Below are 13,315 nucleotides of genomic sequence, written 5' to 3'. Positions count from 1 at the left end.
CCTTTGTGCAATGGCTGTTGCACAATTTGAAGTGAACTTTGGGGAGAGTGGGGGTTTACTATAGAAATTTAGTGTGCGAACATATGCTTCAATGTCTGCTTTGCACCAATCAATTGTCTCATTAGCACACTATTCAGCAGGAAAAGAAAAAATATTAATTTATGAGGCATCTCCGATATATTCTCTGATGGCTTCCCAATAAGCCTTTTTGAAGCACATTGTCATCTTTCGCAATGGGTTGATATCAACCAATGTTACAAGGTGGTCAGCGTTTCTGAGTGTACTATGGTCTTTTGTCACACACTGCTCAGGTACTGTAGTTAGGAATGGATCAAGAAGTGAGGCTTGCTGATCTTCACGATCTAGGAGGCAGGTCAGGAACATAGCTGTCTGTATTGGAGAATGAGCTTCTCTAAAGCTCATTCCCTATGTGTGTTGCTATTAGCTGCGTCTGTGTAACCCGCGAAACCAAGCCAATGCATATATCTATATCAACAACAAAAACATAACCAACAAGTAATTTGGAGAACTGAAAGAAATGCCATGATTAAACAATTATTCATACAAATGAGTCAAATCCCCCAGATAGAACGGGGGCAGTTTGGTTTAGTAGTCAAACTATTGTAGTAGTAGAAAGACAGAAAGATAGATATACTTACACACACACACGAGAGATATTAATCATGATTGAGTCTTCTAACTGTCTAGTTCTTCTGATCTAAAAAAAAATCTAAAATATTGATTTTTGGAAAAAAAACACTCATTTGTTTTCACTAATACTTGAAATATATTTTAATCTAAAGTTTGCATAAGATAAAATTAAACTTGTACTTACTGCAGTTACTGTGATTATTTTGTTTATTTTTGATTTGTTTTGTTCCTTAGGCAAATACTGCTGCTGGCCAGCATCAAATGATGGTGAATATTGAAGGATCCGTGGTCGATGCTCAACATACCTTACAGGCAGTCACGTTGGCTGATGGAAGCACAGCCTATATCCAGCCAACAAAAGGTTAGTTAATCTCATTATGGTGGAGATGAAAGTATTTCAACTTTGCTGATGAACCGACTGATCTCTTTTTGAAAATTATTGTTCAATTTGTTTAGAGCAATTAAGGAACCGCTTCCTGGGGCTAAATTTTTTTTTTTTTTTTTTTTTTTTTTTTTTAGTTACATTTATATTGAAGTGCTTTTTAAAGGACTTTTCCTACTTCTCAAAATTTTGTAAATAATGCAATGAAGAATAAATTTTTTTCTTCCTACTTAACTCTGGTATACTTTCTTTTTCAGTAAGTGTGGAAGATTAAAACCAAAGTAGAATGCGAGAAAAAATTCTGTACAGGCATTAAAAATGGTTCTATGTTGTTCTTTTTGTCAAATGAGAAATCATTTCAAGTTAAAATCAATTTAGTATTACACATATAACTCTAGAAAAACACTCTTGAAATTTGTCACCATTATGTGAATAAGCAAAATCAAAACAAGATAGCAACCAAATTTGACCTGATGTCGTGTGATTTTGCTTATTCACCATAATAAAGCAAAAGTTAGGAGTAGGGTAAGACTAAGGAATTGCCGTCATTACTAACCAGCAGAATGTTAACAATGTTGACTGTATGTGATGATGTATAGAAGGGAAACCTGGCCAGTTGAGGTTGTATGGAGAGAAATTATATGAGAATGTTACAATGAATGTGTAATACAAGTTTTAGATAGGCTTAGTTCCGATGACCTCAAAGGAGGATTAAATCTGAACAATATGTGTGCAGATCAGGAGGCTTTGATGGTCTGGTCACTTTGAAAGAATAGATGAGAGTTATTGGATAAGTAGATTTAAAACAGTTAAATATGTCCAATTCACAGGGAAAAGAAAGCCACAGAAAACATGGAATAAAGTGATAAAAAATGAATTTGAGAGAAAGATGATTAAATAAAAACCTGGCCAGAGATAGATTAGTTTGGAAATCAATTTCTTAAAGTTATTCAATGCTTGACAGCATGTAAGACAGATGTTATGTTGATGGTGAATTATTTGGATTATTCGGATTTCTGTTCTCATCTTGAGTGTATTTTGATCAATGTAACTTCTTCAGGATGCAAGGACCAGTGGCATAGTGGATACAGTACTTGGTAAAATTCAGTTGTAAGTTATATTCATCTAGAGGTTGAAGGTCCAATCCTCAGTGCAAGCGACACTAAAAATACAATTGTATTAATTAGGACTTTTATCCAGTCATGGTTGACAGAACAAGAGCATGCTACTCCTGTGGAGGTTCTGTTCGAAATTCCATCCAGATTCCTAAATTCAACAAAAAGATTCCATAGTTTGATAAAATACAACTGAAAAAGATCGGAAGTTACATCAACCAAAATGTGAAAATTACAAGACGTCTTTTAAACAATGTTTTCTCTTTTCATTAAAAAAAATTTATTTTTATATTTTTTTCTTTTTGCTTCCCATTTCCAAAAGTCCAGTGAATAAAAAAAAAATATTTGCCGTAATATTAACTCCTTTTTCCCTAAATTTGACCATGACTAAATATTTACTGTACTTTAACAATGCATGTGTTCTTTTCATATATGCTTTTATCACAAAAATAATTCTATTCCATTTTTTTAATTAGAGCACAGTCCTCCTTAATAAAATACATGTACGAAGCAAAGCAAGATTACTCAACTTGTGCAATATAATTTCCTTTTAAATTGTTTAATTATTTAAATGATTTTGAAAATTAAAAGTAAGAAACATAAAATTTAAATGAGAATGTGTGTGAGGACACTTCTTAATAAATTTTTGATCTACAGACTTGAAATTTGGTATAGGGTATTCAGACATGTGGAAAAAGTTTTAATCAGTTTTCGTCTGGAAAAAAGGGTTGCTAAGAGGTTAAAATTGAAAAATTAGTACTTGAGGGTCATTGGATTTTTTATCTGATTGTCAACTGTTTAACGAAGTTTGAAAATATTTTTTAAAGATCTTGGCAATCTGGTCTAATGGTTATTGCACTTGACTCACTGTCTTTAGGTTTTGATTTTAATCTCAGCTCGAGTATTTTTTTTTACTTACTGTTTAGAAAAAACTCTCATGCATATGTCTCAGTTTCTTTTCTTTTTTTTTTTACTTCATTTTTTTTTCTTCACTTTTTTTAAAGGAATTTAATGTTACGTTTAATACTGGCCAATGCCGGGTATATTTTCTAGTTTACTATATAACTGCAAACTGCACTAATTTTATTTGTAGCATTCTTCGTTTAATTAAAAACATATTTTTACTTAAAAATTTTATTGTTTTTCACTGTCATTTTGTACTACAATTAGAATATTATTTAATTATTTCACCCTCTCCCCCCCAAAAAAAAGTGTTTCAATAAAACACATTAATTTACTTCAAAGTCTGAACTTTTCATTAATTGCTTACATTATTTTCTGTTGTTTAGATCTGAAGCCCCCCCCCCATCCCTCATCACACAAAAGCCTACCAAAATAAAAAGGTTAATAAATTAGAAGAAGAATAATATTCAAAATTTTATTTTTCATAAAATCTATCAGGGTCATTATTTTAAGTTTATTGTTGAAAATGAAATAGATTGTAGAAGGTTGTATAGGAACTGTTAGCTCCTTAATGATTGAAAATGATTGAGTCACAAATTGACCAATACTTCATTGTAATTGTTACATAATTGAATGAGATGTGAACTAATAATTAATTATCATACAAGAGAATGAATGTTTTTTGTTGAAAGAATACTAAATATAAAAAAACCCTGAATCAACAACTAAGGTATTAAGGGAGAAAAACTTGATATGAAACTAAAACTGCACAACTCTAATGTTGATATCATGTTCACTTTACTTCATTCAAGGAATGTAAAATAAGAAATTAAAAAAATCCTTTGTTACAAAATGAAACATTTTCTAATTTGTGACATAGTTTTTATTACAGACATGCACCAAATCTCCAATAATTATTTGCATCATTCTTATTTGTTTTATTTACTCCAGTTGAAGACGGCAAATTTATCGATGGTACCCCTGTAACATTAGATGATGGCACAACAGCAATTATGCATACAACTTTGGGCCGAAAAACTGAAATCGGTAAATAGATATTTTTTTGTTCTTCTATTTTTTTGATGATTTGTTTCTATTTCTTCTACCGTGAACAATTAAAACAGGCATTCCACTTCCAATCACGTGTATATGGACGCCTCTCATTTGTTGCGTGCATTCTGATATGTATAGTCCACCTTATCTGGTTTCTGCTGTTTCTGTTTTTCTAATGGACTGACTGCCAGCCTGGCAAAAATTGGAAAATGACAGAAAAAATACAGCATTTCTGAAAACTGCAAAAATTTTGTAACCCTAAATACTCTCCTCCTCTTTATATTCTTATGTTCACATTATCTCTCCACAATTATTTTGCTGATGGGATTTGAATTTAAAGATATAATTCTCCTAGATTGGTTGCTTACCAATGTTAGTTCAGTCTATTTCACAATTTTTACCCAAAACTGTAGAGAAGAGATGCAGAAATGGAAATGACAAATGCAGTTTACTAACTGATCGTTTCATTTTTCAGCTTATCTCAGTTGAAATGTTAGGAGTCTTTGGTTCCAATATTGCACGATTCATCCAAGATATTGGACAGATAACACTTAAAGAAAAAATTCCCAAGAGATTGATTGGATCTTCCAGCTATGATCCAAGGCAACATCACATTAACTATGATGTGATCCTGCATCTAAATCTTGATTATCAAGAATAAGCTATTAGAAATGAAAATGAAAATCAATGAATTTTATATGTAATAGTCTGATGTCTGAGATTTTTCTCTTTTTAAATGAACCAGAAATGTCTTGGTTATTTACATATGAAACAATGGCTTGCTTTTTTCCGAGCTTGAGTTATGAGTTTAGAGTAGTAATAGTGGATACGGGTGGAATTTGAATTTTTCATTTTACAAATCACTGTAATCTCAATAGACATCATCAACATGCAATAGTCCACAAAAAACATTTTATAAAACCTGCAAGTGAACTAATTTAAAAGCTTTGGTTGTTTCTGTATTTCTGACATTTGGAACCTATTGACGAACAGGTAATTCAACTAGTAAGTCATAGATTTTTATTAATTATTATTCTAATAAATTTTTTATTTTTATTTGTTATTTTTATATAAGTTCCTGACCCAGAAACAACCACAAAGTTTATTGATGGTCAACCAGTGCAACTAGAAGACGGAAGCACGGCCTATCATTCATCATCATCACAAACGTAAGAATATGCATGAGAAAAAAAAAATTAATAAAATTTCTTTAATTTATTTATGAATCCTAATTTGCATGCATTATTTTTTTTTATCTCTTTCTCTCACTTTTCATTTCTTTCAAAGTATATTATTTGTACCACATCTGAGCTAACAACAGATGGACAGCAAAACTCTAAAAGCTAATCATTAAATGTATATATGTGCATAAGTAGAAAAGTTCTTTAAGTCCTCTTATGCCTACCAAATTGCAATTTTTTTCAATTTTGACCCCTTAGTACTGGCTAAAAATCAAATTGAATTTGTTCAATGTCCAAATCTCCTATATATCAAGTTTCCAGTCTGTAGACCAAAAATTGACAAAGTAGTTTGGTAGAGATCATTCTTCACTCACCCAGGCAGACAGGATCACTTATATATAGCTACCATAATATAAAAGGAACTTCGTGTGTGTGGAAGATCATTCACTATGGACTGGAAAATGGTTGGGCTGATTTTTGTGAAATTTCACACAGTTACTTTATATGCCTGGCAGTGTTCTTAGATAGGTTTTGTATCAGAATGTCCTCAATAAATATCGATAATCAAAATAATCTGATCAAAGAAGGAACAGGCAATTTGGACCAAAGTTAACATCTTACACAGCTTAACATCACAAGTGCATTTAAGAAGTTTTATTAGCACAGAAGCTGAATTTTTAATCCTGTCAAAACGCACTTTATCTCCTTTCGATAAAATGATTGTTGCTATTTTTTCTGGTGAGTCAAGGGCAAAATAGATTCACTGATTGATATAACACTGTTTTACCAGAATCAAATTCATAATTACAAAATAGTGTTATGCATGGATTCTTTCCTCTCAACTAGTGTTTTAGATAATATATTTCTAATTTAGAACAGTGGTATTATTGAGTGTGTGAGATTGACCAAATGGATATTGGTATGGACTATGGAATCTGCTATGTTAGGTTCAAATTCTACCATGATTTATTGCATTATGCACTGATACTGCTGAGAAAAGTATGAACCCCTCATTTAGCCCCACCTCATGTTATAGATAATAGTGACTTGCGTTCCACTAATTGTATACAAGTGTTGATAATAGGTGCACTGTTTTGACATTAAATGACTCTAAAGAGGCTGGTATGCCATAAAACAGATATGATTTAGTTCTGATATGATATGCCATTACTTTCTATTGCTTCAGAGGGTCTCCAGCCTGTACAGTTAGAAGATGGTACTACGGCATATATTGCCCATGCTGCTCCCCAGACTCTCTTTGCTGATGCTACAAACTTAGAAGGTGCAGGTCTCCACTTGGAAAATCTCAATTCACATGTAAGTATCAAAACAAATAGAGTAAAAGGAAGATCTCATCATACGTTTTTAAAGGATTTTCTGGGGAAACTTATTTGATACAAGATCAAATATGACCATTGTGTCAGTATTTGTTATGTATATTATTAAATATTTATGAAAAGCTTTTGGGGTTTCCAAATATTTATGAAACTCTTTTCTGATATCATAATTGACTCTCTCTTCCTGTTTTTCATCATTTCTCTCTCTCTCTATCTCTCTCTCTCTCTCTATTTTAAAATTCCAAAATGTTTTCATAAATATTTGCAATTTCCAAATAGTTATTAAAACATTTTGGAATTTCTAGATATTTATAAAACTCTCTTGTGATGTGATAATAGACTCTCTCTCTCTCTCTTTCTCTTCACTCTCTCTCTTTCTCTAATCTCTCTCTCTTTCTCTAATCTCTCTCTTATTCACCCTTCCTTCCTGCAGCTAAAATATTTATGTACAGTAGAGTGACAAACAAGCAACAATTTAAGAGTTTTACCTATATTCATATATTCATAGACTGTCTTTAATTTATTTTTATGCCATGAAGCATTGTCTATAATAAAATTTAAAATGTATATTTTATTTAATATCAAATTAAGTTACTTTTATTTGCAAACTGGTGTCCAATGTCTGTTTTATTTCTAAAAGGTTATTATTGTGCTAAATTGCTTTTTTTTTTTTTATTGTATCATGAGCAGTGTATCACGATACTTGGACATTGTGTCATAACCTGACTGTAACGTGAGCATCTGTTCTGTCAAAATTGATGAATAAAAATGTTACATTTTTCAATGAAATAGATTAAGCATAAAAAAGTCAATAAAATATATTTCTATTTAAATAGTCAACTATTTACATCGAACTCATTAAAATTATCACAAAAGGTGTTTATTGCTACTTTATATGAAGTGACTACAAATAATTGTCACTTATTATATAATACTTTGGATCTGCTGCTCCTGTTGTTATATTGAATTACGTTTTATTTATATATATATATATATATATATATATATATATATATATATATTTGTGTGTATGTGTCTACATTAAATTAAAAAGATGAGAATAAAAGTTACATAGAACTTTATTAAGTCATCATGTCAGGAAGGATGAAAATGAGAGGCAAAAGGAAAAGAACCTCTTATGTCATGGCATTTCGAAACCATGGCCTAAAGAGGTTCTTTTCCCTTTTCCTCTCATTTTTGTTATTATTGACTTGATGATTTAATAAAGTTCTATGTAACCTTTATTTTTTAATATAATTTATAAATTGCTTTTCTTAACTGGGTAGAACTTCTACTGTCTTGATAGGCTTATTTGTAAAGAAAATATTATTTTTTAGTTCATTTATTTTATTTTTTTTTTAGCTCATTATTGTTATATGTATGTGTATTGAAACAGATGTATTATTCTAGTTGATGGTGATTAACTAGTTGTTATAATTATTGCTATAATCCAATTATAATAAAGTTGATTTTTTTTATGCATTTACAGTTCCAATAGAAAAATAAATGAACATTTTCTAAACAGATCTTTCCCAATCAGTACACACCACAATTCCTAAACTATGTTTCCCAAGATTATTAAAACACTTTGTCTCCATATACAAATTATTACATTCATTTTGAACAAACTGCTTCTCCCAAATATTTATTCCCACAAAGATGGTAGCAAACACTTTTTACTCTCTATCTATTAAGTCATCTGATTCCCCTCTCTTTACTGGCAGAAGTTGATTAACAAAATCATTATTTCTACAGCACCACTTGTTTTCATACTTACACTTATTCATACATTAATAAATACCAATATCTGATTCATTTTGATCCTCAACAAATAACAAATTTTCTGAACTTTTCATTATATTTGGAATAATTAATGCATTTTTCTGTAAAATGTATGTACATTGCCTTTCATTTTAGTATCTTAACACTTAAACAATGCCGATAAATCTGCTACTTATGCTTCATATCATTATGTTAGTAATTTCTTCACACTGCAAACCTGCCAGTCTTTTGATTTCTTTTCTACGACTTGATAAAATATTTAATTCTATATCTATTTTTTCTTTTTTAAAAGTTACATAACAGAATCAATGCTAAGCTATAGTATTGGTTCTATTAATATAATACTTAATCTTTTCTCTCACCAGGCAGTTAAAGGAAAATCCTCTACATTGCAGCAATTTTAATTTTTGCAGCAACAATTCTGTTTTTCTTTTTCTTTTTATTATTTTTCTTTTTCATTTTTTAAAAATAAATTATCGTTATGTTGTAGTTTCGATTCTGGCCCTATACTTAACCTTTTATCTCATTGTTCAGTTATGGAGAAATCCTTCTAGCCTGAGACAATTTTTTTTTATTTTTGTCTCAATAATTCTGTTTGTTCTGTTAACATTTAAAATTTTAAATCTTGCATCAGTTCTGACACAATACTAAATCTTTTCTCTTTTATCAGCCATACAAAACTTTGGAATTGAGTTTTTGATTTTATAATTCAAATTAATGTGTTGTATCTATTTGGATACTACACATAATCTTTCTTTTAGAATGCTGCATTTTAAATTTCCATCCTAAAAATTCTGCTGTACTTTAGAATACAGACTGCCTACTCCTCTAATTACTTTCTTATGTGATGAAAAAGTTAAATTTAAAAAAAAGAAATTATGATTTTTTTTTTTCTAGTGACTTATATTAAACATTTTATATTTTCCTCAGGCAATGCTGGGACATGTATCCTGCTAGTTATTTCTAAATTCGAATAAATCCATATAATAATGATGATTACAGCGTTAAACATTCAATTTTTGTTATCCGTACCGATTTATTGAACTTTGTATGTAATTGTTCAATAAATCAATATCGCAATACAAAAATTGTCTTTTTCATTAAACTGACCCATTTGACATAGTAGTTAGCTATTGGGACAAGAGATTAAGATTCAGTCCTAGGTCGAGTTATAGGAAAGATTCGAAGGACAGTATGTGATGTCCCCTTGCTAAGCACTCAACGTTATAATGATGATCATCAAGGGTAAGTGGAGCTATCCAGAGAAAGGAGTAGTACCCTCCTCTACAGCTCAGTTTAATAATTAATGCAAAGAGCCAGCCTTTGAGTCATCCTTGATTATGGTTAATTACTTATGCATAAGATGTACAGATAACTTTAAAACTGATTATACAAGGGTCGTTCCAAATGTGTAGTCTATTTTTTCTCAAAAAAGTTGAAGAGCTACAAAGATGGGAGTGGTACCATTAAAATGAATGACCGTTTATGCTCCAGAATTTATTTTTTACATAGTTATCATCATTCTCAATGCACTTTTGACAGGAATTCAATGACACATTCCTGCTTCTTATGACGTCCATGACAGGGGTTGCTTTCTTAGTGTCTCACACTGTCAATATCTACAACAGAAAGATGAAACTTTCAGGTCATGAATGCAGGAGCTCAGTTAGCGTAACGATGCAATTTGCCGTCTGAGTGATCTATTTATACAGAATAAAAATTTAGGTGGTATTACTTTTAGAATGCCTCTTATTTATACTAGCAGATGTATGCACTTGGAGACGGGCTTATTTTTGCTTGCATTTATAAACATTAAAAAACAAAACAAAGAATAAAAAATAAAATTCAGCAATTATTATTTCTCATTTTGGATATTCTTTTCATAACATTTCGGACAATGTAATCTCAAATCTTATTTAGGTGCATCTTATCTAACTCTGGAATCTTTATATCAAATTCATGAAACTTATATGGATTACTAACTGAACCCTTTATTTAATCCATGTTGATTGTTCTCATTCTGCCAGCCATGACCAGGTAAAAATGTTTAGTAGATTTATTTTATTCTTAATTATTATCACCTGTATGGAAGAAGTTTCAGAAGATTGTCACTTTGAAGTGATTGGTTACCATTATCAATTTTTGGTGTCGTCCTGCCGTTTGTCGATTATTGGTTTCTATTTCCATTATTGTATTTGTATTTATACTTCACCTACTCTAGCTTAACATATGTACAAGTTATTTGATAATTGTTTGAATATAATGTTTTTTTAACATTTAGTGATTTAAATTAAAAGACCATAGTATCAGGTTGACAAGAAAGTTCTTGTGGTTTTTAACTTTTAAATTCAAACGAACATATCTCGGCTCAAACAAAAATTTATTGATTGAAATAAGCACCATCAGAATCAATACACTTTTGTCAAATTTTTGGCATTTTTGATATTGGTTAGGTTTCTAAGCATTTCTCACACAGAAAGTTGTTGAGATGCTTGAAAAAGTGGTAGTCAGTAGGTGACAGGTCTGGAGAGTATGGCGAATGAGACAGTTTCATAGCCCAATTTGTTTAACTTCTGCAGAATCAGTTTAGCAATGTGTATTTGGGCATTGTCATGGAGAAGAATTGGGCCTTTTCTGTTGAGTAATGCGGAATGTTGTTAAAGTTTCTGATGCATTTCATCCATTTGTTGACAGTACTTCTCTGCCGTAATGGTTTCGCCTATATTAAAAAAACTAATGGATGAGACTGGTCACTGACCACCAAACAGTCCGCATGATCTTTTGGTGCAACTCTAGCTTTGGGAAGTGTTGTGCAGCTTCGTCGCCATCTAACCACTGAGCTGAGAGTCACTGGTTGTCGTAAAGAACCTATTTTTCATTGTAAGTCCCAACCAGTTGAGAAACTAGTCATTCTTGTTGTGTAAAAGAAGGGAAGATGACACTTTATAACTGCATTTCTTTTGGTTGTCGTTCAATTTGTGAGGCACCTATTTATCAAGTCTTTTTGTCTTTCCAATTTCTCTCAAGTGGTTAGAAATTGTTGTATACATTACATCTTATTCAGAACCAAGTTCTCAAACAGTTGTGCAGGGATTGGCTTTGACTAAGGCCCTTAATTGATTGTTGTCAACATCTGATGGCTAACCACTATACTCATCATCTTCAAGACTCGTTGCTGCCACAAAATTTCTTAAACCACTATTGTGATGTGCGTTCAGTAGTGGTTCCTTGGCCAAATACTTTGTTGATATCGCAAGCTGTTTTAGTAGCTTTTCAGCCTAATTGGAATAAGAAAATTGTTTGAATTTGCTTTTTTCCATCTTGTATTCAACGTTCTGAAAAGAAAACAATTGTTTTAAAATGATTGTAATTTAAGCAATAAAGCGAAAAATGCTCTTTAAAATGATATATCATCATCATCATGCAGTCCGTTATCCTTTGGTGTTGGTGTAGTCTCACTCCATCACCACAGGACTTTCCGTCTTGGCTCCAAACTTGCTTGCGCAGTTTAGGTGCAGTATCTGTTGTGCATCAGATAGACATCCTCTGAACCTCCAATGCTCATGTCCAGTGGAGTGAACCTGCGACAACTGGCAGCAGAGGAGGCCGAAGCTTCTGGCCGAAAGTAATCTCAGTGAGGTAAACAGTCGCCCTATTATGTTTGCTACTACACCTTTTCTTTCTGGATAAGGTTCCATAGTCTTAAGAAAAACTGCAAGGCAGCAGTAGGATTTGAAGTCAAAGTTCCCATCTCTTAGCCTTTTGCTGTGATAAGGCCCACAAGGCAGTGGTGTTTGATTTTGTGGTTGTTTCCTCTAGTCTTCACCCAACCAAGGGCACCCACAAGACAGTGGGGTAGGGGTTGGTAGTATGCCAGGGTATGTCCACACATCGGTGGGCCATAACGCATTACCTCTGGGGTTCCCTACTACTCTGAGATCTCCTACAAGTTTAGCCTGGGGCCACATGATGTATGAAGTCAAGGTATTATAAAGAAAACTTATTTGAAAATAAATCATTTGAAATCAAAATTAAAAATTCCACAAGATCTTTTCAACCTTTTCAAAAAAAAAAATGAGAATTTATATTAAATAAATATCACGATTTTGTTTGTTTTCTGAATGAACCTGAAGTTTTGCACTGCTTAGAATTGCAATTTCTTGGAAATAACGGTTTTAAATAATGGTCTTAAATATTAGCTTTAAATAATGATCTTAATGATTAAATGATGGGTTTAAATGATGGTCGTTAATAGTGGTTTTAAATGATGGGTTTAAGTGATGGTCTTTAATGATGGGTTTAAATAATGATTTTAAATGATGGTCTTAAATGATATGCTGAGAGATGATTGTTTACACAATATACTCCTTGTGTTATATTTTAACAAATAGTATTATAAAGTGTAAATATATATAAGGATAACAAATGTCACATATGAATCTAACAAATGTATGAGATAAAGTGTTAATTTTGATTTTCTTGTAGGTAGCTGATGCAAATTCTATTCATGGTGATGATACGGATATTAAGCCTGCAACTGCTGCCATTGTAAGTTGTTTTCTGTTTTGTTTAGAAAAAAAGTATTTACAAGAAAGCTTATTCTAACAATTTACTAACATTTTTCTGTCTTTTTTTTCTTTTCCATTTTTTAGGTTGTCAAATGGCAACAATTGGATAAAAAAAACCCTAAATAACTGATGTGTGTTAGGTTTGGAGATTTTTCTTTTAGAATAAAACATGATAGATTTTTACTTTTTTCAAAATAAATTTGGTGAAAAAACTGATTTAATAAGAACTCGTCAACAAATCAATAGTTTAGAAATGTTGTTGATGTTTGCTTATTTGCTAGTTAAGCAAATTGGACTCGTGCATGGAGCTCACGAAGATCGTGCCTTAGGATTGTCTGGTCTG

The 13,315-nt window shown here is 31.5% G+C and overlaps 1 pseudogene across 1 annotated transcript in view; it reads left to right on the top strand.

The window, feature by feature from the left end:
• Window positions 1-13,315, top strand: part of LOC145239880 (uncharacterized) — a 79,218-nt pseudogene that overhangs the window by 24,941 nt on the left and 40,962 nt on the right. Inside the window, exons 3-7 of the transcript XR_013862389.1 lie at window positions 886-1,012; window positions 4,003-4,098; window positions 5,180-5,273; window positions 6,472-6,602; window positions 12,890-12,952. The product of XR_013862389.1 is annotated as an uncharacterized LOC145239880 (transcript). The remainder of the gene's footprint in view (window positions 1-885; window positions 1,013-4,002; window positions 4,099-5,179; window positions 5,274-6,471; window positions 6,603-12,889; window positions 12,953-13,315) is intronic.

The sequence above is a fragment of the Euprymna scolopes genome, chromosome 19, assembly GCF_053919585.1.
Source record: "Euprymna scolopes isolate OS-2025 chromosome 19, ASM5391958v1, whole genome shotgun sequence".
In the NCBI taxonomy this organism is placed as follows: Eukaryota; Metazoa; Mollusca; class Cephalopoda; order Sepiida; family Sepiolidae; genus Euprymna; species Euprymna scolopes.
Note: the sequence above shows the minus strand (reverse complement) of the source record. Positions and strands in the feature narration are given on the sequence as shown.